Source organism: Mus musculus, chromosome 15 (genome assembly GCF_000001635.26).
Source record: "Mus musculus strain C57BL/6J chromosome 15, GRCm38.p6 C57BL/6J".
NCBI lineage: Eukaryota > Metazoa > Chordata > Mammalia > Rodentia > Muridae > Mus > Mus musculus.
The window spans coordinates 68876059-68903950 of record NC_000081.6 but is presented as its reverse complement, the minus strand read 5'-3'; the positions used below and the strand labels follow the sequence as shown (position 1 = coordinate 68903950).

The 27892-nt window shown below is 41.2% G+C and overlaps 1 long non-coding RNA gene and 1 pseudogene across 1 annotated transcript; both read right to left on the bottom strand.

Annotated features, from left to right (window-relative positions):
* Window positions 1–20374: 20374 nt before the first annotated feature.
* Gm41341 (predicted gene, 41341) lies at window positions 20375–25636 on the bottom strand. The gene is made up of 3 exons (NR_155443.1): window positions 25185–25636; window positions 23550–23644; window positions 20375–20686 (listed from the first exon to the last, which is right to left on the bottom strand). It is a non-coding gene; the product is annotated as a predicted gene, 41341 (long non-coding RNA).
* A 528-nt stretch (window positions 25637–26164) lies between these two features.
* Window positions 26165–27258, bottom strand: Gm7125 (predicted pseudogene 7125; annotated as a pseudogene).

Below are 27892 nucleotides of genomic sequence, written 5' to 3'. Positions count from 1 at the left end.
GCAAGCATGTGCCAAGCAGGACACAGCTCTGTGAGAAACAACCTGTGCCTATAGGAACAGCATCAGTCCATTCAGGAGGGCATTGCTACATGACCAGTCACCTATAAAGACCTCTCTTTATTTTACAACTGTAGGTGGGTAGTATTGATGATGCTGGAGATATTTAAGGTGATGCCAGCTGACACTGACCCCTCATTTTTTGGCAGACACTGTTATGGTAGCTCTTCACAACTTCTGAAGTCTTCCTATGGCCCAGATGGAGTAACACCCAACATCTAGTGCAAGCCCTGCATTAGATAGATCTGCGTCCAAGTTCTTCTCTGTTAAGCTGTCTCTCTGTGGAATGCTGCAGTCTTCATCTATAACCTTAAGCTGTGATTTGAATATAGTGTGTCTTGCCAAAGGTCCATTATAATTGGAGGTTTGATATTCAGAGTCATGTCATTTGGAGTCTTTGGAGCCCTAGCCTAGTGGGGGGTCTTTAGGCCACTGGTTAAATACCCACAGAAGGATGCTCTCACGAGACCCCAGAAGATTGTTTGGTTTTGTCCTGAACATTTAACCCATAGCCTTCTAAATACCAGGAAAGTATTTTAAAAGAATATAGTTCAAAAAAGACAATAAAATCCTCCCTGCTGAGTTTGGGAGTGAACATTTAAACCATAGCACTATATGTAGAAATAGGAGCAAACTTGCTTTTACACTGGTATAAGACAGAGTGAGCACAGAAACTCAGGACGATAAAGAAGCTCTGAGAGGCAACTTCACAGCCCCTCTGGACAGTTGAACTGGCAGATACTGGATTTCCAACAGGGAAAAAAGTAAGAGAGATATGTTTGGTAATATTGTATCCAGGTTTCTCAAGCAGAGGGATCGACTGATATCCTGATACTTAAGAAAAAACAATGTCAGTACTGATGCTCAAAACCAGTCTTGGCTCTTATAGAGAAGATGAAAACAAGCTTACAGAAGGGAGGCCCAGAGCTGCATGAGCATACTCAATGTGGTCGAGAACAGAAAAGAACTATGGATGACTTGGCTTGGAAATGTGATGAGAGGCTTGGTCCAGGGTGGGAAGGAGAGGCTATCGTCTTCTCAAACGATGGTTTCCTTGATGTTTCCCTTTCCAGAGATCTGTTCGTCTCAAGTGAGGTATCAGATCACATTCATCTCTCTGCTGCAAGGTCTATTAGGGTACCCACTGGCATCAAGGCACCAATAAACGTTCATTGAGTGAACAAATTAACGGAGATTTTTTTTTTCATTTAAAATACAATATGTGACTTAAAAACACGATTTGATCCAGTTTTGCAGATGCACATGTTTGATTAGTTGTTTATATTAATTGCATTCCATTCTTCTCTGGTAACATTGAAAAAGCAGACAGTGGCAGTATTATAGTTAGACTAATCAGTGTAGAGAGAGAAGTAGGATTACCCAAGGTATGTTTTGACCTTGAAGTATATAACATAAATATCATCCTTCATAACATATTTAAAGGTAGGGTGATCAAACATGATGATCAGGATGGCCACATCCTTAGAAAAAAATGTCCTGGTGTGGCTCCTATCACTGCCAATTACTATCTTGTGGGCTTAAACAAGAATCAAATGCTCTCTAGCAATGTGGCTCTGTGGTAGAGTGCTTGCCTAGGTTTTAAGGAAAAAAAAATCAAAGTCCTACTCTTTATATGAAGAAAGCAATATCTGTTTCTTGGAACAGGTGGCTTATGACTGATATTGTGAGCACATGAGAGGTACTATCGGGAAGACAACTCTAATTTCAAGTTATTCTGTTCGAGTCTAAATCTTTGATGCAGGTAAGATGCATGAGGAATCAACCCCCAGATCTGAATCCAAGTACTGTAAATGACAGGAGCCTTGACTGTACCTGGCTTTCATCCAACTCGTGTGACCCAGTGTTCATCTAGATTCAATATTAAGGCTGATTCCAGCACTGAAACAATATTTAATATCAGCCCATTTTACCAGGGAGTTCTGCCATAATCGGTTTTCAGATTTGCTGAAGTTTTCTTTCTGATTTTATCAGCAATTATTTCAAATGCAATTGGCATACGACAATTGTGTTACTGGATCGTTGACTCCCATATCCTAGTAGAAGATGAAAAGCAAATACAATTTCCAGTTTGGTTTCTACTCCTTCATGTTGCCTTAGGGAGAAGCAGCCCTGGCTACACAAGTTCAGAGGAAGGTCCTGAGTGGAGCAATATTCAAGCTTCTACTTCACCCATTGCTTTAGGGACAAAAGTCTATCAGTCCTGAAAACTATACAAATTGTCTTTTAGTTGGTTTGCAGTATGTATTTATATCAACCATGCTACCTGCCACTCTGCCTACTTTTGCTCCTACAGTAAACAGCAGTATTTAAAGAAATGTCAGTTGTCTTCTGCTCCCAAGAATTCTTTAGCAAAAAGCAATCAGGTGAAGGGCATAGACTATAGAACCAAAGAGAATCAAACTGAATACCTACCCTAGTATAGTAATTTCATTTGTAAAATAGAAATTATGAGCCCTTCCTGGCTAACTTGTTATAAAGATTAAATAAGATAGTAATAGACAGACCTTACCAGTCTTTTGCAACTCTCCCCTCTTGTACAGATATGGATCATTTGTTTATATATTCAACAGATAACACTCATTCCAACCCTTAATACAGACGGACTAAATTTGATTATTCTCATTTTTTTCTCCTGAAAGAAGACCATACATCCTAATCCTGTCTGGATTTTTGGGTGTGAAACCATATAGAACAGAGCTGAATCCAACCTGTATCAATGCATGAAGCATCACATGACACTGAGAACAGAGATGAATCCAACCTGTATCAGTGAATGAAGCATCACATGACCCTAAGAACAGAGCTGAATCCAATTTGTATCAATGAATGAAGTATCACATGACACTGGACTTTGGGGTCTTATTTTTAACCTCAGCTAATTGGATGTTTCTGGTGTGAAATGAGATGCTGTTTTATGCCTCATGGAAGTTACACCCAGGGGAAGTACAGTTTTTAGACAAGTTATTATAATTAATGCAAACCTCAAATCCTCCCATGATACAAAAACAATGTACATGTATGCAAAGAGATTTATTTTAAGGTCCCAGCCTAGAAGATTGTGGTAGCTTGCTGGGTCCACATTTGACAAAATAGAGACCTAAGAACGAACTCAAATTCTAGTCCAAAGGCAATCTTCTTCTGATGTCAGAAGATGTTGTTTCTGAATTCTGAGGGCACTTGATTGGAGAATTCTCTCTTGCTTGAGAGAAGTGGGTATATTCCCAAATTACAGCTTCAAGTGGCAGAGAGACAGAGAGAGAGAGAGAGAGAGAGAGAGAGAGAGAGAGAGAGAGAGAGAGAGAGAGAGAGACAGAGAGAGACAGAGAGAGAGACAGAGAGAGACAGAGAGAGACAGAGAGAGATAGAGAGAGACAGAGAGAGACAGAGATGCAGAGACAGACAGAGACATATAGTGATAGTCAAAGAGACAGAGACACAGAGAAAATTGAGAAAATTGAGAAAAGCATGGGCTTTTGAAATCTCAAAGCTCACTCTCCAGTGACATACTTCCTCCAACAAGGCCACGCCTTCCAATCCTTCCCAAACAGTTTCACCAATTGAGGACCTAGTATCTAAACATATGAAGCCATGAAGACCATTTTGATTCAAACCATCACATCCACCAAATTAAATGTAAATGTCAACTAAATCAACAGGTTCACAGAAACATCAAAGGTAATCTTTGAATAAATATCTATGTAAAATGACCCAGTAAAGTTAATGTATGAAGTTATATCAACTCCCACTCACAAGAGTCCATGACAGGCAAGGAAGAACTATGCAGCAAGCTACTTTCCTAGAGGGCTGGGGACATAGCTCAGTAAGTAAAATCAATTTTGTCACTAGGAAAGACCTGAATTTGAACTTCAAAAACAAGGTTGTTTATTTTTGAGGTAAGGTCTTACTATGTGGTCTTAGCTGGCCTGAAATGTAATATATATAGACCAAGATGGCCTGGAATTCAAGAGACCTCTACCTCTCAAGGGTTGATATGACAGGCGTGTCTGCCAGACTCACATTTCTAAAGGCTGGGTAAGACAATGTGTGATTGTAATTCAAGAAATGGGATAATAGAAAGTAGAGAAGGGGTATTCCTGGGGCTCATTGGCCAGCTAACCTAACATACTTGGCAAAATTCCAGGCCAATAAGATACCCTTAAGATACCAATAAGATACCTTTCAAAAGTAGAAGGCACACAAGGAATGACACTCAAGGTTGTTCTTAGATATACTTACACATTAACACACATGTTCAGGCATACACTCACAAACAAAAATACACACATCACTCACATTGACAAATACATGCAGACGTATATACAACATACATACATACATCTGTACAAACACACACATATTATAGATATAGATATATAGATATAGATATAGATATACACACACACACACACACACACACACACACACACACACCATCTGTTAAAATCTCCAGAACACAGCCTTTGAGACAGAGCTGGAATCTTGATGTTTCTAGGATGCCTGTGGCCTAATTTCTGGGATAGGTGGGTAATTACTTTACAGAGAAAGGGCAAATTGCATGTAGAATTAAGATTGCTGTTCATCTGACCTTAAACTGTCCTAGATTATATGGGTGATCTAATGTAATCACAAGAGTTCTAATGCCAAAGAGGGAGGTACAAGAGCAACAGTGTCAGAGAGAAGAAGTTACACTATGGGCTTTTACATATGCCAATCCCTTATGCATGAAATAAAAGCCATTGGCTCAACACCCAGTTACTGTTACTGAGACCAGTCTGAAAAACCTACTAGGGTAAGAAGGCCAAAGACACTCAAGGGTCACCCGTCATCCCACCCCACCATGGGCAATTAAGGTTCATAGAAAGGGATATGCTTGCCTTCAGAGGCAGAGATCTCAGAAAACTAGGTTATCACCCTATACTCCAGTCCACAGATGCTGGTGAACATGCCTCTTATATATGACTGATGCAGAGCACATTTAGATATACCTACGGCTCAAGGTCTTAGAGCCTGTGTATATTCCAAAATGTTGGTCACCTAGAGAAGAAGGTAAGCTGCAGATGGGATAAGGGAGTCTGAAATATCATCTTTAAATTCTAGGGGAGTTCCTGGCAGGGGCGAGTTCCCCAGGGGCTGACTGTCTCAGTAGGCAATGTGTCCCCTTTAGGAAAGTGCACCAACAGAGTGTCCCAGGAGAGGTTGCATGGTGGGATGCCACTGCTCAGTAAGAAAAGGCTAGCACAAACCAGCCTCAAGGTCTTTAATCTCTGTGCTTGCAAGCCTCCGTGGATGGTGGGTGTGGATGGTGGGTGTAGGAGGATCAGCCTTCCTGGTGGGCCTTTAAAGCCCAGGGTTGTCTCTTTCCTTACACCTCCCACTCTCCATTTTCCCAAAGCAGTGGGAGCAACTCTCAACTTTGTGCTTTGTCACTAAGTCTTTGTACCTTCAGATCTTCTGTTCCTGGCTGCTGGGAGATATATCTGTCTTACTTCAAAAAGGCCCTAGCAGTGGGGTGCTGTAGGGTGACAGGCACCATGCTAGGGCCTAGCTCATTTGCAAGTGGCACTCTCTGTAGTTCAGACCAGGTTTGCCCACCTCCAGTTGGAGCCTCCCTCCACTTCTGGTGTGACTGTCATGCAGTGTTCACCCTGCCCCCCTCACCTCCTCCTTTCTCAGTTGTAGAAGAAAGACTCCAGGTAACCCCAAGACCATAGGGTTCAGACAAACCCCTGTGATCATCAAGCCTGGTCTCCAAACAGTTCTCTTCCAGCTCTCTAAAAGCCTCCGAGTGAAATCAGAGAGCATTTGTGATTCTGCCCCTGGAAGAAGGGCATCCCTTGAAACCTGGAGGATTAATACAGAATGTAGAATTTGCATATACCACCATCCTCTGTTGCACACCCACCAAATCTTTCTTTGCTGGAGTACCTGTTATACGATATAATGTTTAACTTAACTTAGGAAAATGATTATGTCCTATTGTCTCATTTTTCAAGAAGAGAAATCTTTTGTAAAGTCATAGGAAACCAGATCAGAGAGACTGATAGTAATTTCTGCTACCCCAGAGTCAAGAGCAAATTTTAATAAGGCATCTTCCTTAGTACCCTTCCTCCCCAGAAGACCCAATTTGGAAAGGCCCCTGACCCTCCTCTCAGTTTCAGTATGTCGGCTTTCTGTTTTGCATTCAAGGAGTTTCTCAATGTGTGATTTTCCTTCTCTTTGTGTTGTCTGTGTCAGAGAAAAGAAGACAGGAACAGAAGGAGGACACAGCAGGTCCTAGTTCCTTCTTGTTCCTAAAGAAAGTCTCTGGTGGGAAGCTGGGTGGGGCAGGTTTTCACATTTGTAAATTGCAGCTGAAAAGAAAAAAAATGTCCTGGTAAATATGGCTCAAGAATAAAAATGAAAGAAAGGGGATTTCCCCCCTAGATATTTGGAGTAAAAAGAATTAACCTGGGCTTCTTAGTTATTCGTGCAAGATGAAGATGTACCTGAGACCTGGTAGTTTTCAGTTTTATTTAGAAATTGCATTTTATTAAGGATATTTATTATTTTAAAAGGAATTATTTGAACAGATATAATATAAAAGCATGAGTTCTAGTTTATTAATAGCAATGATGAAAGTTGCAGGCTTGCATTAGGCTTCAAATTTGAAATTTCTTATGCCATCCAGGGATGGTGTTCAAGCCTTCTCCATTGTCTATAAGGGGAGCAAAACTCAGAAATGTATCCAGTTGTACCTGCCAATGCGGAATAAGTGAGTAGATGAGGAAACTGTACACAGTCATGTCTGGAGAGTGTGTCATTCAGGGCTTCTAATGACACCAATCTGAACCTAGCAGACTCATCAGGTCTTCTCAACATCTCCATACAGCTGGCTTCTCTAGTCACCTGTTTGTCTTCATTTCCTTCTGACATAATGAGTTTTTCCACTCACCAAATATCCTTTGTCTCCAAAGAAACCCAATTTTCCCCCGTACTATGTTTATCTGTCATCATGAAACTAACTATCCAAAAGTATCAGTGTCTTAATACAACTATCAAGTTAAATCTTATTGTACAAGATTCAACTAAGTTATCCATCTTTTCCCTGGTCCCTTAGAAGTGGGAAGTACATGTGACTAGACTGTCACCATTAGATTGACTATTCTGGATTTGAGAAGTCCCCATGTCTGGTAATTCGGTGAGAATGGCTAGAACCTAGGTTTGATGGACTATTGACTGTGTATAAATGCCTAACTTCCCACCTGGCAAAGTTAAGATCATCAAACACCTTACTTAGCCATAGCTGTATGCTTATCATGTTGATTCCACAAGAGGGAGAATCCAGTTTCCTTCCTGGTATGGTTTACATGTTTGTGACTCCTCCAAAGTTTATGTTGAAATGCAACCCTCAGAGATTGGTATGTCGAGCTGGTGATTGCAGAAGGTTATTTCATGAGAAACCAGTCCTATTGGATATAATTAGTACCTTATAAAGAGATTGGGCATTACTGGGTAGATTCCCTCATGACCTTCTATTTTTCTGCTATGCCACAATACAGCATGAGGTACCACTTTATAGGCAGAAAACAGCCTTTACCAAAAATGGACTCTGCCCAACCTTTATCTAAGACTGCCCAGATTCCAGAGTTAGGAGAACTAAACATATTCATCTACAAATCATTCAGTCTAAGGCACTACACGTGAACTCAAACTCCTCCCTTGAATATGGACTGGTCTTAGTGCCTTGATTTCAGTGAATACATTTATGTTGCAGGACTTCCAGGAAGAGGTTAGAAAAAGTGATGCAAGTTCAACCTGGTTACCTTTCCCAAGGCACAGATTAGAGAGTAATAGAATTAGAAGTATTCAAAGGACCAGCTACCCTATCTTGTGAGGAAGAGAGAGACATTGGGTTTGTCCAGCCATCAGTGTCCAAGCCACCTGATGAAAATTCATTGCTATGTGACTTTCAGAGTTCACAAGCCACATAGGTGGTTTCTTAACCACCAGAATTGTGTGTACAATACTTTGCATGCATCATTCCCACAGTAGCGATGACTTGGGGGCTCAGGAATATATGCTACAGAAAACTAAGGGTAGGGTCCTTGTGAGCTATGATCTGACCTTGACCATCATAGTCATTTCTGCTGAACTTCAGTCAACCCAGTGACAAGATGATGGGTAATGAATGACACAGAATCTGCTTTTTGATGAGAAGGAGGTAAGAGGTTATATTCACATTTTAAGTCCTCTATAGCCAGATTTCACAATTTCTACAAATAATTGTCACTGTTCAAGACAGAAACCTGTATGCCATGCTGGATTCCTCCCCCTTCCCCATGTTAGTAAGCATGATGTTGCCCATTTCAATGTACTTGAAAATCTACATGTGTCTCCTCATCTCTTTTCTGCTCCTCTGGTCGTGTCACCATCACCTTTTCCACAATCCATGACTATTTCTTATCTACCTTTGTCCCAGACTCTAGTATCCACACATCCCCAAATGTACATTTAAAAATATTTTGGGTGACTTATATTGTTCCCCTGGAGTCCTTCAATGGCTTTGTTCTCTAATGAGGAGTATCTGAAGTCCTTATTGTATGTAGTTCACAAGGACTTAAGTGATCACTTTGTGTTTATATCTCTAGTCCAAGTCATTCCAATGTCTTGCTTTCATCTACTGTCACAAGAAGCTCCTCCTAGTCCCTAGGACCACATTGCATGTTATTCTTTATGCCTGGATTCTCTTTCTCTTAGATTCTTCTTTATTTCTTAAATCACATCTTAAATGCCATGATCCAATTCAAGCCTGTCCTAGCTACAGCAGCTAATGTTTACTTCTTTTTGCCGTATTCTCTCTCCTTCAACACCCTGATATTGCTATTGTTTATGCAGTGAAATTTAAATTTACACACTACCTTTCAGATGTGCCAAAATGACAGTTTAATATTTTTTTATGCAAGTGATACCCTGGGAGACCTCCTCATTATAACCACTAGAGACAGTAATGAGTAGCTGCTGGTGGTGAAATAATATGGCTTTCTGATCTAACACAATCAGAAGTGCACTCTAGGTATAGTCAGTCTCTTTGGCGGCAATATTCTCTCATCATTTCTTATTCTAAATTACAATTATCCTTCTCTTGTCTTATTGGTTTCCCTTCTTCATTTGTTTACTTGGATAATGTCTGCCTAGTTTTCTTTTATTTCTGTGATAAACACCACAGCCAAAAACAAGTTGGGGAGGAAAGGGTTTATATCATCTTATTGCTTTTTTGCACATGAAAGACAGTCAGGGGCAGGGACTCAAGGTAGAAACTGAGAGGCAGGGCCTAAAGCAGAAGCCACAGAGGAGTACTGCTTACTGTGTTTCCATGGCTCTCTCACTCTGCCTTCTTAAATAACTCAGGACCACTTGCTTAGGGGTGGCACCACCCACCTCTCCATAAATGAAATGTCACATAGATTTGTCTATAGGCTAATCTGACTGATGGAAGCATTTTCTCAGTTGAGGTTATCCTTTCCCAGACAACTCTAGTTTGTGTCATGTTAACAAAAAAAAAGCCAACTACCACAAGGAAGCTTTGTTTTTCTTAGTGTTAGAGAAGGCAAACTCTGGGGCCCTCCTGTCCTGAGTCTAGACTCCAGTATGACTGGTCTGATCCAATTCTAAGACATTGCCCTGGGTCCTAGTCTGATTAATTCCTCCTGGACACAATGATAGGACTTAGCTCCCAGCTATAATGTCTCTAATTTTTTTCACCTTTTGACCCCTGCCTGTTCATTGCTTACTTAAGGACCTCACTAGGCAGTCCCTCCACCAGTATATATAGAAATTCCTGGATGTTTTGACTATTGAAGTTGAAGCAACATCTCAAGGCCATACATTCTTGTGTTCCGCTGTTGCTGTCCTTTACTGGTTCTACTTTATGATGAGCCATGAGGAGGAGGAGGAGACTCGATCCTATTATGATGTTTTTCTATACATTACTTTGTGGTGCAGGATCCAAGGCACAACTATAAGGAGGGTGCTTTGCAGAGACCCACGAGCAGTATAGCTGGGTCATATGATAGATCTCTCATATGACTCAGTTATACTGCTTCTTGGCTTATTCCCAAAGGACTGGACAGTCTACTGTACAGCTGCTTGTTCAGTAATGTTCATTACTCTTCTATGCACAATATCTAGAAAATGAAACCAACTTAATGCCCTTTAACCAACAAATGAATAGCATCTCCTATGTGGTACATCTATACTATATATGTATATGTGAGTTTATAATATATTCAGCTATAAAGAAAAAAATGAATACATGAAACTTTACTTTAAATACCTGGACCTAGAACAAATTATATTGAGTGAGATAACCCAGACCTAGAAAGACAAATATGACATGTTCCATTTCACCTGTCCTTCCTAACTCTGAACCCTCAGATACAGCTATCACTCCTCATAAAATAAACCTCTCTTTGTAACAAATAGAGACCATCACAGAAAGCACAACTGGATTCAATGCAGAAATCTACAGATAATGAGGAGCCCAGTTCCAATACATCCAAATATATCTTGGCTCCTGTATCTATGGATAAGAGGACATCATAGAAGATGGGGCAGGAAAATAGTAAGAGCCAGAATGCCAGAAGTTCTGCTGTGAAACAGTCTTTCCTAGCAATGGCTGTACAAACAAGCCTGAAATAAATATGATGATATCAAAGTACATGCTAATGCAGAAGCAGTAAGTATCCTGAGGTCCTACCCCTAGACAAAATCTACAGCATGACTGCTGGGAAAAGGAGAATTAACCCCTTTAAGGGAATATGCCAAGTCCTCCTTGTGGAAGGGATGGTGTGACACAGTACCCTCTCCTGGAGCAGAGCTAGCAGGGTGTGGGCCTCTACAAATGCTGATGATTGCTATCCATAAAGCTTGCTTGCATAAAAATGTATATATTTTCATGTTTCTCCTTTAGGGAATGGTCTCTCTGTTAAGGCTAATGACTCCATCATAATTAGGAACAGAGCACAAGTCCAGGAAGCAAGAATGTGATTCTTAGCAAAATGGTAAACACTATGATCTTCAGGGCAGCCCTTAATGCTGTGGGAAAGAACTCTGAAAACATGAGTTCAAGAATGGAATATCTGTTGTGCTATTTAGAAGGTAGCAAAATATTGGCTTCTGTGGTGTTCTGCATGAGTCCAGAGGCTCATCCTCTCTCAGGCAGAACCAGGGCCTGCTTTATTTTGAGAGTACTCTCTGAATAGAGAACAGAACCGGTATCTATAGGAAGGAAGTCAGAGGCGAAGTGGCTAAAGAGAGATGGAAGTGGGGGTCAAAAGGAAAGCTAGAGAGAGGCAAGGGGTGGTCTGGTGAGAGACTTCATGAGTCGGGAGTCCCAGAGCTCTCTCTGAGTAAGCAGCAGAGAAGGCCCTACTAGAAACACCTAAAGGGAGTTTCACTTATCCTTTCTAATTCTCCAAAGGCTTTAAACACACTTGTGTTGACCTACCACCATTATCTTTTTGTTGTTGTTTGTCCAGGTGGAGTAAAGGCACCAGGTAGCTCATGAGGAATAGGGGCCAATTCAATTCTTTTTTTTTTTTTTTTTATTAGGTATTTAGCTCATTTACATTTCCAATGCTATACCAAAAGTCCCCCTTACCCACCCACCCCCACTCTCCTACCCTCCCACTCCCCCCCTTTGGCCCTGGCGTTCCCCTGTACCGGGGCACACAAAGTCTGCGTGTCCAATGGGCCTCTCTTTCCAGTGATGGCCGACTAGGCCATCTTTTGATACATATGCAGCTAGAGTCAAGAGCTCAGGGGTACTGGTTAGTTCATAATGTTGTTCCACCTATAGGGTTGAAGATCCCTTTAGCTCCTTGGGTACTTTCTCTAGCTCCTCCATTGGGAGCCCTGTGATCCATCCATTAGCTGACTGTGAGCATCCACTTCTGTGTTTGCTAGGCCCCGGCATAGTCTCACAAGAGACAGCTACATCTGGGTCCTTTCAGTAAAATCTTGCTAGTGTATGCAATGGTGTCAGCATTTGGAAGCTGATTATGGGGTGGATCCCTGGATATGGCAGTCTCTACATGGTCCATCCTTTCATCTCAGCTCCATACTTTGTTTCTGTAACTCCTTCCATGGGTGTTTTGTTCCCACTTCTAAGGAGGGGCATAGTGTCCACACTTCAGTCTTCATTTTTCTTGAGTTTCATGTGTTTAGGAAATTGTATCTTATATCGTGGGTATCCTAGGTTTTGGGCTAGTATCCACTTATCAGTGAGTACATATTGTGTGAGTTCCTTTGTGATTGTGCTACCTCACTCAGGATGATGCTCTCCAGGTCCATCCATTTGGCTAGGAATTTCATAAATTCATTCTTTTTAATAGCTGAGTAGTACTCCATTGTGTAGATGTACCACATTTTCTGTATCCATTCCTCTGTTGAGGGGCATCTGGGTTCTTTCCAGTTTCTGGCTATTATAAATAAGGCTGCTATGAACATAGTGGAGCATGTGTCCTTCTTACCAGTTGGGGCTTCTTCTGGATATATGCCCAGGAGAGGTATTGCTGGATCCTCCGGTAGTACTATGTCCAATTTTCTGAGGAACCGCCAGACTGATTTCCAGAGTGGTTGTACAAGCCTGCAATCCCACCAACAATGGAGGAGTGTTCCTCTTTCTCCACATCCTCGCCAGCATCTGCTGTCACCTGAATTTTTGATCTTAGCCATTCTCACTGGTGTGAGGTGGAATCTCAGGGTTGTTTTGATTTGCATTTCCCTGATGATTAAGGATGTTGAACATTTTTTCAGGTGCTTCTCTGCCATTCGGTATTCCTCAGGTGAGAATTCTTTGTTCAGTTCTGAGCCCCATTTTTTAAGGGGGTTATTTGATTTTCTGAGGTCCACCTTCTTGAGTTCTTTATATATGTTGGATATTAGTCCCCTATCTGATTTAGGATAGGTAAAGATCCTTTCCCAGTCTGTTGGTGGTCTTTTTGTCTTATAGACAGTGTCTTTTGCCTTGCAGAAACTTTGGAGTTTCATTAGGTCCCATTTGTCAATTCTCGATCTTACAGCACAAGCCATTGCTGTTCTGTTCAGGAATTTTTCCCCTGTGCCCATATCTTCAAGGCTTTTCCCCACTTTCTCCTCTATAAGTTTCAGTGTCTCTGGTTTTATGTGAAGTTCCTTGATCCACTTAGATTTGACCTTAGTACAAGGAGATAAGTATGGATCGATTCGCATTCTTCTACATGATAACAACCAGTTGTGCCAGCACCAATTGTTGAAAATGCTGTCTTTCTTCCACTGGATGGTTTTGGCTCCCTTGTCGAAGATCAAGTGACCATAGGTGTGTGGGTTCATTTCTGGGTCTTCAATTCTATTCCATTGGTCCACTTGTCTGTCTCTATACCAGTACCATGCAGTTTTTATCACAATTGCTCTGTAGTAAAGCTTTAGGTCAGGCATGGTGATTCCACCAGAGGTTCTTTTATCCTTGAGAAGAGTTTTTGCTATCCTCGGTTTTTTGTTATTCCAGATGAATTTGCAAATTGCTCCTTCTAATTCGTTGAAGAATTGAGTTGGAATTTTAATGGGGATTGCATTGAATCTGTAGATTGCTTTTGGCAAGATAGCCATTTTTACAATGTTGGTCCTGCCAATCCATGAGCATGGGAGATCTTTCCATCTTCTGAGATCTTCTTTAATTTCTTTCTTCAGGGACTTGAAGTTTTTATCATACAGATCTTTCACTTCCTTCGTTAGAGTCACGCCGAGATATTTTATATTATTTGTGGCTATTGAGAAGGGTGTTGTTTCCCTAATTTCTTTCTCAGCCTGTTTATTCTTTGTGTAGAGAAAGGCCATTGACTTGTTTGAGTTAATTTTATATCCAGCTACTTCACCGAAGCTGTTTATCAGGTTTAGGAGTTCTCTGTTGGAATTTTTAGGGTCACTTATATATACTATCATATCATCTGCAAAAAGTGATATTTTGACTTCCTCTTTTCCAATTTGTATCCCCTTGATCTCCTTTTGTTGTCGAATTGCTCTGGCTAATACTTCAAGTACTATGTTGAAAAGGTAGGGAGAAAGTGGGCAGCCTTGTCTAGTCCCTGATTTTAGTGGGATTGCTTCCAGCTTCTCTCCATTTACTTTGATGTTGGCTACTGGTTTGCTGTAGATTGCTTTTATCATGTTTAGGTATTGGCCTTGAATTCCTGATCTTTCCAGAACTTTTATCATGAATGGGTGTTGGATCTTGTCAAATGCTTTTTCTGCATCTAACGAGATGATCATGTGGTTTTTGTCTTTGAGTTTGTTTATATAATGGATTACATTGATGGATTTTCGTATATTAAACCATCCCTGCATCCCTGGAATAAAACCTACTTGGTCAGGATGGATGATTGCTTTAATGTGTTCTTGGATTCGGTTAGCGAGAATTTTATTAAGAATTTTTGCATCGATGTTCATAAGAGAAATTGGTCTGAAGTTCTCTATCTTTGTTGGATCTTTCTGTGGTTTAGGTATCAGAGTAATAGTGGCTTCATAAAATGAGTTGGGTAGAATACCTTCTACTTCTATCTTGTGAAAAAGTTTGTGCAGAACTGGAGTTAGATCTTCTTTGAAGGTCTGATAGAACTCTGCACTAAACCCGTCTGGTCCTGGGCTTTTTTTGGCTGGGAGACTATTAATAACTGCTTCTATTTCTTTAGGGGATATGGGACTGTTTAGAAGGTCAACTTGATCCTGATTCAACTTTGGTACCTGGTATCTGTCCAGAAATTTGTCCATTTCGTCCAGGTTTTCCAGTTTTGTTGAGTATAGCCTTTTGTAGAAGGATCTGATGGTGTTTTGGATTTCTTCAGGATCTGTTGTTATGTCTCCCTTTTCATTTCTGATTTTGTTAATTAGGATTTTGTCCCTGTGCCCTTTAGTGAGTCTAGCTAAGGGTTTATCTATCTTGTTGATTTTCTCAAAGAACCAACTCCTCGTTTGGTTAATTCTTTGAATAGTTCTTCTTGTTTCCACTTGGTTGATTTCACCCCTGAGTTTGATTATTTCCTGCCGTCTATTCCTCTTGGGTGAATTTGCTTCCTTTTTTTCTAGAGCTTTTAGATGTGTTGTCAAGCTGCTAGTATGTGCTCTCTCCCGTTTTTTCTTGAAGGCACTCATAGCTATGAGTTTCCCTCTTAGAAATGCTTTCATTGTGTCCCAAAGGTTTGGGTACGTTGTGGCTTCATTTTCATTAAACTCTAAAAAGTCTTTAATTTCTTTCTTTATTCCTTCCTTGACCAAGGTATCATTGAGAAGAGTGTTGTTCAGTTTCCATGTGAATGTTGGCTTTCTGTTATTTATTTTGTTATTGAAGATCAGCCTTAGTGCATGGTGATCTGATAGGATACATGGGACAATTTCAATATTTTTGAATCTGTTGAGGCCTGATTTGTGACCTATTATGTGGTCAATTTTGGAGAAGGTACCATGAGCTGCTGAGAAGAAGGTATATCCTTTTGTTTTAGGGTAAAATGTTCTGTAGATATCTGTCAGATCCATTTGTTTCATCACTTCTGTTAGTTTCAGTGTGTCCCTGTTTAGTTTCTGTTTCCATGATCTGTCCATTGGTGAAAGTGGTGTGTTGAAGTCTCCCACTATTATTGTGTGAGGCGCAATGTGTGCTTTGAGCTTTACTAAAGTTTCTTTAGTGAATGTGGCTGCTCTTGTATTTGGAGCATAGATATTCAGAATTGAGAGTTCCTCTTGGAGGATTTTACCTTTGATGAGAATGAAGTGTCCCTCCTTGTCTTTTTTGATGACTTTGGGTTGGAAGTCAATCTTATCAGATATTAGGATGGCTACTCCTGCTTGTTTCTTCATACCATTTGCTTGGAAAATTGTTTTCCAGCCTTTCATTCTGAGGTAGTGTCTATCTTTTTCTCTGAGATGAGTTTCCTGTAAGCAGCAAAATGTTGGGTCTTGTTTGTGTAGCCAGTTTGTTAGTCTATGTCTTTTTATTGGCGAGTTGAGACCATTGATGTTAAGAGATATTAAGGAAAAGTAATTGTTGCTTCCTGTTATTTTAGTTGTTAAAGGTGGCATTCTGTTCTTGTGGCTGTCTTCTTTTAGGTTTGTTGAGGGATTACCTTCTTGTTTTTTCTAGGGCGTTGTTCCCGTTCTTGTATTGGTTTTTTTCTGTTATTATCCTTTGAAGGGCTGGATTCGTGGAGAGATAATGCGTGAATTTGGTTTTGTCGTGGAATACTTTGGTTTCTCCCTCTATGATAATTGAGAGTTTGGCTGGGTATAGTAGCCTGGGCTGCAGTTTGTGTTCTCTTAGTGTCTGTATAACATCTGTCCAGGCTCTTCTGGCTTTCATAGTCTCTGGTGAAAAATCTGGTGTAATTCTGATAGGCTTGCCTTTATATGTTACTTGACCTTTTTCCCTTACTGCTTTTAGTATTCTATCTTTATTTAGTGCATTTGATGTTCTGATTATTATGTGTCGGGAGGAATTTCTTTTCTGGTCCAGTCTATTTGGAGTTCTGTAGGCTTCTTGTATGTTCATATGCATCTCATTCTTTAGATTTGGGAAGTTTTCTTCAATAATTTTGTTGAAGATGTTTGCTGGACCTTTGAGTTGAAAATCTTCATTCTCATCCACTCCTATTATCCGTACGTTTGGTCTTCTTATTGTGTCCTGGATTTCCTGGATATTTTGAGTTAGGATCTTTTTGCATTTTCCATTTTCTTTGATTGTTGTGCCGATGTTCTCTATGGAATCTTCTGCACCTGAGATTCTCTCTTCCATCTCTTGTATTCTGTTGCTGATGCTCAAATCTATGGTTCCAGATTTCTTTCCTAGGGTTTCTATCTCTAGTGTTGCCTCGCTTTGAGTTTTCTTTATTGTGTCTACTTCCCTTTTTAGGTCTAGTATGGTTTTGTTCATTTCCATCACCTGTTTGTATGTTTTTTCCTCTTTTTCTGTAAGGACTTCTACCTGTTTGATTGTGTTTTCCTGTTTTTCTTTAAGGACTTGTAACTCTTTAGCAGTGTTCTCCTGTATTTCTTTAAGTGATTTATTAAAGTCCTTCTTGATGTCCTCTACCATCATCATGAGATATGCTTTTAAATCTAGGTCTAGGTTCTCAGGTGTGTTGGGGTTCCCTGGACTGGGCGAAGTGGGTGTGCTGGGTTCTGGTGATGGTGAGTGGTCTTGGTTCCTGTTAGTAAGATTCCTCCGTTTACCTTTCGCCATCTGGTAATCTCTGGAGTTAGTAGTTATAGTTGACTCTGTTTAGAGATTGTTCTTCTGGTGATTCTGTTACCGTCTATCAGCAGACCTGGGAGACAGATTCTCTCCTCTGAGTTTCAGTGCTCAGAGCACTCTCTGCTGGCAAGCTCTCTTACAGGGAAGGTGCGCAGATATCTTGTATTTGGACCTCCTCCTGGCCGAAGAAGAAGGCCCAAAACAGGACCTTTCTCAGACAGTGTGTTGCTTTGGCAGTTCCCAGGTGGTACAGACTCTCACCTAAGCAGACTAAATTCCTAAGTTCCTTGGAGTCCCGGGACCAAGATGGCGACCGCTGCTGCTGTGGCTTAGGCCGCCTCCCCAGCCGGGCGGGCACCTGTCCTCCGGTCCGGACGGTGGCTGGCTGTCCCCGGCCCACAAAGGGTGCTGCCTCAGCGCCTCTGTGCTTCCGCCTGTTCCAGAAGCTGTCAGGTTCTCTGGCGCACCCTCTCACCTGTTCAGACTAATTTCCTAAGTTCGGCGGGTCCCGGACCAAGATGGCGACCGCTGCTGCTGTGGCTTAGGTCGCCTCCCCAGCCGGGCGGGCACCTGTCCTCTGGTCCGGAAGGTGGCCGGCTGTCCCAGGCCCACAAAGGGTGCTGCCTCAGCGCCTCTGTGCTTCCGCCTGTTCCAGAAGCTGTCAGGTTCTCTGGCGCACCCTCTCACCTGTTCAGACTAATTTCCTAAGTTCGGCGGGTCCCGGACCAAGCGCCAATTCAATTCTTAAAGGACATCTTTTCAGGCCATTGAAAGAAAAGTGCCTCATCTTTCAATTTGAGACAATCCAGAAAAAATTTCTCAGAGCAAAGTAAATCCAAGAGAGCAGGTAGCACGGGATTTGTGTGGGCTGATGGAACAGAGAGGTAAAAGTTCACAGATCAGAGGGGCTCTGAGACCCAGGGATATGTTGTCTGAGGATTTCAGACCAAATGGGGCACTGAAAGCTTCCAGGGCTGCTGAGGTGGCTGGTGAGTGTTTCCTGTGCTGCTCAACCTAAAAGCTTCTACATTTAGACTTTTCGTGTTCGATTGCTAAGATTTTGCTTGAAAGCACGGAATCTGGGTACTGCTACAAGAAATGTGCGCATCCCCTCTGTTCTGATCCATCTGTGTGTAGGCAAGGAAAGAAAGCCCCAGGCAGCGGGCCCTCCCAGTCGCCAAAGACAGCTCACTTGCCACAGAAAAGACACTTCAGCCCCTGCCTACCCTTAGTGTCTAGGAGGGAACAAATAAGTTGAGTCCCTTTTAGTAAAAAATTGATGTCCCCTGTGGCAAATGCAGTTATTCACAGGCTGTCTCTGGCCACAGTCAGTCCTAAGAGACCCAGCCACTCCATCTCCACTGAGTGGCGTTTCAATCAACCCCCTGGGACAGGACTATGCTGCTTCAAATACTCATTATCTCAGCTATGGAAGTCCTGACAGGTATTTCTTTCAAAGGGCTCCCCAACTCTTTAAACCAGAGCTGCTTTTGTTAGCCCAAGAGTATTTAAAATGTTCTGTAGTTTGGGCTATTAGATTTCGTTTGCAAATATCTACATTGATAGACTATAACATTGTCCAGGCAGTGGGGACATTCAGAAAAAAAATGAATGAAAGCAGGAATGAGGCTGTTCCACATCTGGATACAAGGGAGCCTCTCTGTCCTTCCTTATGCCCAAGACCCAGTCTCAGTATATAGGCAGATTGGGTAAGGGAGCTGCTAATATTCAGGCAGTGCTCTGTGTCGTTTACATACAGTTCTCGTTTGATCCTCACGACAGCCTTGAGAGGGGTGATCTATTAGTTGGAATAGTGAGGGCCAACTGTAGCAACACATAAATCCTGGCATCCCAAGGGCTTAACACAGTGAGGTATATTGGGCAAGTTGGATTGCAATATGGATATAGTATGGCCGGCTTCTCCTCTAGAAAACTTCTAGATCTCTCCCACTGCAGCAAAAATCAAAGTGCTTTTGATACTCACAGAATGGGTTCTTCTTTCTCTTCACACTTGCTCTGTGCACACATTTATGATTTTCCCATTAATCAAGCTTTTACCCCCATGTCTTAGGAAAAGTAATACAATAGCCTTATAGATGCTTTGATGAACACAGCCCTTGCCTGCTGTCTTAGATGACAAAAAGCATTCTACATGGTAAATGCAATTAAAGTGCATGCCAGTGGGATTCCTCCTTAATGCTAGGGAGAGAGTAGCAGTCTCCTTTTATCCACCCACAAATATAGTTATTTCATGAAAAAAAAATGACAATACTAATTTCATTCATAACATGCAAAAAGAGTGGGAAATAAATGTTCTTAAAGTACAAATTATGAGATTCAGTTGGTTTGGTAAAACTTTTATGATTAGCTATAAACAATCAGGTTTAATGAAGCAGTACATCTGTTCATAAAAAAAATAAGTGATTATTAGAACTGTAGGCAAACATCCCTATTCACAGAAGGCCTAATAGAATGAAAACAGTAATTACAATGCCAAAAAATATTGCTAAGTGTTAAAATTGACACCAGGAAAATGAAACACTTTGCTTAATTTTTGATAACATTTCATGTTGAGACATGGCATGTGTAGTGTTTGGGTTGACACAAAGCATTGTGGGTTTGTTTGTTTGTTTGTTTTTTGTTTTTGTTCAAATACATCTTATAGTTTCGCACTCTGATTTGTGGCACACATTTCGATCAGACAGCTTTCAGAGCACTATAGGCTCATTTGTATTTCCCTCTTTCTTACACATTAGCTAACTGTAAGACTTGGGTTTGGCTGGTTTTGGTATTTTCATTTGAACAGTGTCTGATATTATGCTCAGAAATTCCATTGCCTAAATGTGCTATTTCTCTTCCTAGGATACTCCATAATATTTAGGGACAAAATTCAGGTCTTGGGACCCCACAGAGAGCTAGTGAACCCTGTTTCACCGAACTCCCACATGACAGCAACACGAGGTAAAATGTACAGAGAGAATCAATCATTTTGCATTTGGTCTGACATTTTTTGGACAATATAAAGATTGCCTGACAATGGCTTGTGCGTTCTATTTTAATATACTCTCTGTAATATATGCAGGCTGCTACAAACAAAAGGAACCCCACAAATTTCTGCAGGTCGACAGTGTGAACGGGCCATCTCCTCAGAGCGCTGAAATCAGCAGCATTTTGAACAAAGCAACCTGTTCTTTTAAGAAAAATCACTCTATAGAAATGCTGTAATTTCCCTGTTACAAAGGAGTCTTTTCCCAAGCACGTAAAGTGCCAGTTTGTTCAGGGTGACCTCTGCTTTCATTCCATCAAGGTTGTATCTGATTACAATGTAAGACAGATGAAGGGGACGCCGTGCTAGGCAAAGAAGAAAAAAAGTTTTAGTCTTGGGTCACTTGCAAAAGTGGTTCATCACTTTTATTGGCAATGTTTTCAATATCATTCTGGGGAGCGCCTCCTGTGTCATTCTGAAAAGATCTCTCTGCCATGCATTTTCAGGCTCTTTGATGTGCCTATTTAAGGCTGACCCATGCAGGAGAACCCTGGGCTACAGGAATGTTCCCTTTGTGGCAATCCACTCACGGAGCAAGCTGGAGTCTCAGCAGACAACCTCACCAGCCATACCTCCTCTACTCTGCATGGACTTGCTCCTAAGCCAGAGTTTATTCTCAGTCCAGGTTCTACAGAGGTTGATGTGATTTCTGCATGAGTACCCAATATAGTTAAGAATAATACAGATTCTAAAAATACAAATGTTATTTATGTTTCACCGTGGACAGAACATCATGATGGCAGATTGCCCAACAGAGCTGGGGGGTTTCATATGGTTCCACTACCTAGTGATTCTTGAAGATTATCTACATTATTTGTTCCATGCAAGGTCACTTGTAAGTGACTTTCAGTGAGTTAACTTGCTCCCTGATCCTCAGTTTCCTTTTCTCTTACACAGAGTTGTGAAGCACCAAGTAAGCTGATAAACGATATTCTACAACTGTACATGAAATGTCCAGTAGGTTTGCTATATGTCGTTATCGTACGTTAAGAAATAGAACAAAGCCCCTGGCGTTTCTGTCTAGTTAAGGTCCATCACAGGGGCTGAAGTTTACCACCATCAGAGTAACATGGACTAGAAAGCTTCATTGGTATCTATGTCCAAGATCAAAGACTTTGGATAAACCCATTTTTTATCATGGAGCTTCGTGAGCATTAAAATGCTTCCCTCTTCCCAGTGCCTGCTGTATAAGATGATCCACTAATGTTTTATAAATGCAAGGATGAGATAACAACCATGAAGCATTGGCATGCAGTAGCTGCTCAACAGATGGCATATTGTGCTTGGGGCTGGATTACCTCCACCTCAACAGAATCCATGATCTGGTCAGCTTTACCTTCTGAGCCTTCTGCCTCTGTGGACACCCTTTGCCTGTGGACTTCAACTGTCAGCCATTTCCCGCCAGCTAATCTCAAAGTCACCTTCTAAAATTATGAATCAAATCATGTGGCTTTCCTGTTTAGTCCTTCTAGTGTCTGCCACTGTCCTCAGAATAAATCCATGGCTTTGGCTCTTAGTTTCTGTGGTTAATACTATTACATGTTCCATTCTGGCACCATGGTCCTCACTGAGTTTTTTTTTTTTTAATGCATTAAGGGCTGTGGAGAAAAAAAAATGTTATTGTACCTTCTTCTTATAAGGGTTTTGGTTCACATATCTTTTCTCCGAGAGGCTCCTTGACCGTTTATTTGCCACCTTCACTCCAATTCAGTGAGATCATGACCATGTTACACATAGGTATGCTCTCCTGTATTTTTAATGCATGTCTTGGTTGAGCATTAAAGCTCCCTGAGATCAGGGGCTCTCCATGTGTCACCACTCACTCTTGTGTCATCTGTGCCTAGTACAGGCCGGTGGCATATGGCAGGTGCTCGATCAATGTTGGATTAATGAATATTGATTGCTCATTTCGTGCAGGGCACTTGGTTAGGGTGTCTGCGATCCCGAGATGAATGGCTGCTTTGTTCTCAAAGCAGATAAATATTGCAAGAGAGATAAGCTATGGATATTAAGTAAGAACAAAAGAAAGACAAAGCCTCTGGATAAAGTGGGGGTGATGGTGTGAGCTCAGTCACAGAGACTTCTTAGGCAGGCCAGTAAAATCTGAATCTTAAGCACTGGGCATCAATCACAATGCTGCCTCTCCAGTCTCTTGTACCAAGTAGAAATGTATTACATATTAGAAGGATGTGCAAATAAATGCTGCTATTCATGTCATTGTTGCTTTGGGTCAGGGCATCTCTTTGCTCTTGCTCCTTTGAACCACAGACGCTCTTGTTGAATGGTTTGTCCCTTTTCTTTACACATGCAGTGAAAAATGCCGGGACTGTACACTCTAACCTCGAGCCTCTAGGTTTGAGAGGATACTCAGGATGGTGAATTTAAAGACTAGAGATGCTGACAGTGGGCATGGCCCCAGGAAATTTCTCTTGCTGCTTCAAGAAGATGATTCCTGCTGCTACAACCCTGAACAGTACCGTCAGGGGAGATGCTGGCAAGAGGCTCTCACAGCAGCACACAAGAAAAATTGCTGTTAAAAATATTGTGACAAGTTATATGAAGCACTGAGGGATACTCCCGGGTCCTCAAGAGTGAGGCGATCGTTCCCAGAGTCGTAAAAGTGCCTTGGCAAGCGAGGACAGTGAATGTAATGGAGGGGGCAGGTTGTCTGAGCTCATAAAGGAGGACGGTGATTGTCTAGTTACAGTCCTCCATAAAATCCTTCAACATGGTAGGGGGAGAGAAATTGGGTCAGTGGACGACACTTCCATCACTCTTTCTAACGTAGACAAGATTGGGTAGCTACAAAATGACAAGACCCTCTCATTATTCTAAGAAATAAAGACAAGCCATGTGGAAGTAGTAACTGATCACGTTAGATTTGGCAGCCGACATGTTCCCAAACTTTCTGGATCTCATCAGATCTCATGGGTAGGTAGGTGTGTGTGTGTGTGTGTGTGTGTGTGTGTGTGTGTGTGCGTGCATGTGCGTGTGCGTGTGTGTGTGCACACATGTGTGGCATCCTCAGAAGACAGAGAAGGGCATAAAAGACCTCAGGGTCTACATTTTCTATATTGTTGTGGGTGAGACTTGAGCATCTAAACAATTAGTTAGGTCCAGTAATTAATTCTAGTGGTTATAACAAACACATCCACCATCTTAACTTACCAGCCAGTGTTGCCAGAAGAGGGCTCTGGTTCTCAGGGTCGTTCAGGGGTCCAATGGGGACTGCCTCCTTGGTTACATGACTTGGTTCCTTTCAGCTACCAAATGGGAAAGGACATGATGACCACACTGGATATCTTATGGGTTCAGACACGTTAACACTAAAATTATGGATTTATTTTTCCTTCTTATGTACAGTAAAAAAGTAAAGAAAATCATTGGAAAGAGAGACCCCTTGGTCTTGCAAACTTTATATGCCCCAATATAGGGAAATGCCAGGGCCAAGAAGTGGGAGTGGGTGGGTAGGGGAGCAGGGTGAGGGGAGGGTATAGGGAACTTTTGGGATAGCATTTGAAATGTAAATAAAGAAAATATCTAATAAAAATAAAATAAATTTTAAAAAAAAGGAAAAAAAATACTATCCCATCTACATAGGGAGAAAAATTCATACAATTGAGGAGCCACAACAGGACAGGAGCCATGCCCTGTAGACCTCACCAGGCATCCTTTCCTGACTAAGGAAATCCACCAAACTTTTTCTACTACTCTTTGGACAGAAGTTCTGATCCATTCTCTTCTATGGCCTCATTTTTTTTTTTACCTCTGGGGAGAGGTATTTAATTTCTAATCATAATACATAAATATATATGAAGTAGGTATTGGAGAGAATCTAGCCTTGTGGGCTAAGGAGTTTGTACAGCTTACTGTTTATTACCAGAGGGTTGTAGTAACAATGGCTATGCTAACTCTCAATTTATCAAAGATCTATTTAATCTGAAACTGTGATAAAGTTCTTGCAAAATCCCAGTGGACTGCTGATCTTTAGGGATTTATTTTTATTTGTGTAGGGGTGTGTGTTTAGTGTGTGTGTGTGTCCTACATGTGTGTCCTGTATGTGTGTGCTACAAGTGTACACATGTGTGGTATCCTCAGAGGACAGAAGAGGGTATAAAATTCCTTGGTGCTAGACTTATAAATACTTGTTGTCATCAACATGGGTGTTGAGAATCAAACTTGGGTCCTCTGGAAGATCAGAAAGTGCTCTTAACCACAGAGTCATCTCTCCAGCCCCAACTGCGAAAGTTTTCAAACCTATTATTGTTTTCTTTCTCACCACTTGCTGTTCTCTTCCAATTTCATGGTACATTGATTGACACTTTCAGAGTTAAGCGGCAGACCACATTTTAAACTTGCTCTTTGTTGCAGTGTTAGTTCAAACTGTTTGCTTTTAGAGAACAGACTTTGCCAATATTATTATCTGCCATTTGGAATCTAGAATCAGCTTTTCTGATCTTCCCAGGCCCCTCATCTCTGGACTCTCTACTTCCCAGTTTTGCTTATAAACCAATTAATGGTCCCCTGAGTATATCTTGTTCTTGCAATGCCTTGTCAAAAAGCCAATATTAGGCAAGCACTCCCAACATTCAATTTTCTGCTGGACATGAAGCCATTGCCATCTCAAGCCAAGCACATGTCAGATTCTTGGACCAAGTCTTGGGCTGAATACTGAAAACTGGGTGTGTTTCGGGAAAATAAAAAAATAAAATCTCGCCAGGAACTCTAATCATGGAATGGTTCAATAAACAGCTGCAATCTTGCTCAGTCATTGGAAGAGCTGAGGAGTCTCACTGCACTTACCTTGTAGCTTCAGAGAGGGAGAGAGACATATTGGCTATGGTGTGTGCCACGGAAGAGGCACTTCTGAGGATTCTCAGATGTACCAAGTTGACTAGCGTAATCCACTAGAGAGAATTATGTTCATGGTAGTACTTTCTTTAAGTGTAGGCTTCTAAGGTATCCCATAGTGCCTGGATACAGTGGCATTGGGACAGTTGGTCCCCATGATCTGCATTATAAGATCTAGGTAGCACCGCCTCGTGTTCTCACTGAAGACAGTGTCTAGATTCAAAATGAGCAAAGAAAACATTGTCTTCTTCCCTTCAGCGTGACACATGAGGGTGTTCATGGACCAACTTCTCACTCTCCTCAGCCTTTCCTCATGTTGGGATCAGACAGAATCAATCTGTATTCTCTGAACATGTTAAATTCTGTTTGCTCTGTCTTCTCTCTGCCAGGCTGTGTCCTTGACCCATAATGCCCCTGCATGACAGCTTCTGTCACCTGAAGAAATATTTAAACAAGAAGAAAATGATGATCTAACTTTTCAGAGATTTTAGATGCTGCAGAAATAATGCTCAGGGGAAAATTATGGCATTTTATGGTATATGCATTATATAAGAAGAAAGACTCAACATTAACAATGTAGGCTTATGTCAGGAGAAAGTAAAGAAAATACTTTAAGCTTAAATCATCAATCAATGAGCTTGAAACTAGGAAAATAATAGGAAATAAAGCAAATTTTTAAGAAGATCAATACAATATTAAAATGTCTTTTGATTGAATAACAATAGAGATGATACAAACTAGCAATATCAGAAAAGAAAGAGAGGGGATTGCTCCTGATGGGGTAGATGTTACAGGACAATGAGAAAATTTAAGGATAACTTCCCTTAATATTTAGATGAAATGGAGTGATATCTTTTTTTTAACTGTAACCAGCTTTATTAAAGATACTTTTCATAAACAATCATGGGATTTCAGGTAGGACATGGGCAGACAATCAACAATATACAAGAACTTCCAAATTCACTTCTTGTATAGACTACCAAAATCAGAAAGCCACTATAAAACCCAGTAAAGTCTTCATTCAATGCTTTGAAAGGGGGAAGTAGCTCAGAGTGAGGGTTGACATCTCACATTAAGGATGTTGTTTAACAACTTTTCACAAGCCGATCCCGACTTTCAGGAAATGAACATGGCAGAATTATCCATATGAAGATCCACAATCTTTTATAGAAGGAACCAGTGCTCTTCTGAGAACACTCGATGAACTCACTGCAAAGTCCACATCACTCAATGGACTGGGAAACCAATTTTGTGGGCCAGGTTCCAACAGGTCTCTGGTTTTTAAGGGAATTAAGTCTATGTTGATAGTACAGGGGGAAGAGGATATAAAAGTGAATTTATAGTTTTCCCAGACCACAAGGCATTGTTGGGCCTTGGTGGCCACCTAGGTCAAGACCAGGATATCTCTCCTGGGAGCCAACAGGAGCCTTCCAAAATTATCAGGGAAAGAGGTTTTCTGTCCTCAATCCAGCTTGGAAGAGATTTTGTTACTGACACATGATCCTTCCCCAACCCATTAATGAAGTGTTCTGTGTGCTAACAATATAGCTTAAAAAAAGTAAAACAAAATTCTTCATTTTTATAAAACTTGATAAAAAATAGTATTTCAAACTGTACAGTCACCAGAAGTACACAGTTATCAAAAATGCACACACGTCACTTGGCATCTCCAGCACCTTCAGCTTTCTGTGCCTGGTCTGTTTTGGCATCTCCATTTTCTGCAGGATTATTCGCATCCTTCCCAGCATTGGCTTTCCCCTTCTTCCCCTTGGGTACCTTCTCTCCCTTCTTCGCGGGGGCCTTTTTAGGTTTGGGCTCTGGCTTTGGAGGAGCAGGTTTAGCAGACAACCTTGCAGATCTTCTCTGTGGCTCGTCCTTCACCTTAGTTTTGTCTCCTTTAGCATCCCCTTCAGCCTTTCTTTTGGGCATGGTGGCAGCAGGGGACGTCGGCGCTGAGCACGGGGATACAGCGGTGCGCGGGTTTGCTCCATCTGGGGGTCGTCCTCGCTGCTTCCTCACATTGCTCCGAGTGATATCTTTAAAAAGATAAAAAAAACTTGTAAATTTCACACACAGAGAAATATATGATCTAAATGAGCCTATGATTATAACCACTAAGTAATTTGAATTGGTGACTGATACTCTCTAAAACAGCACCGAATTTAAATGATTTCACTGATAGATCCTACAAATGTTTTAGGAATGAATGATACCACTCTTTCACAAAGTCAAGGTAGAGTGACTACTGCATAAGCCCGTCTGTGAGGTAAGGATCATCTCAACACCAAAACTAGCCTGAGAAATTATCACAAAGTACACACCAGCATTTCTCATACACTGAGGCACAAACACCTTCAACAAAATTAAGAAAATGAGGCCAACAATAGATATGCAAGATACAACACGGCTACGTGAATTTACTGGAGGTTTATAGGGATATTTGCACATTTGAAAAAATATAATAAATCACCAGATAAGTAGGGAAAAGAAAGAAAACCATATAACCAGGACAATTAATGCATGACAAACTTTTCAAAATACCCATTTATGACAAACCACTCAGAATACTAGGAACAAAACAGGTATCCTTCATATGATCAGTGGATGCTACAAAACATCTGCAACTAACATCAAAGTTATTAAAGTAAGGTGTGGTGCTC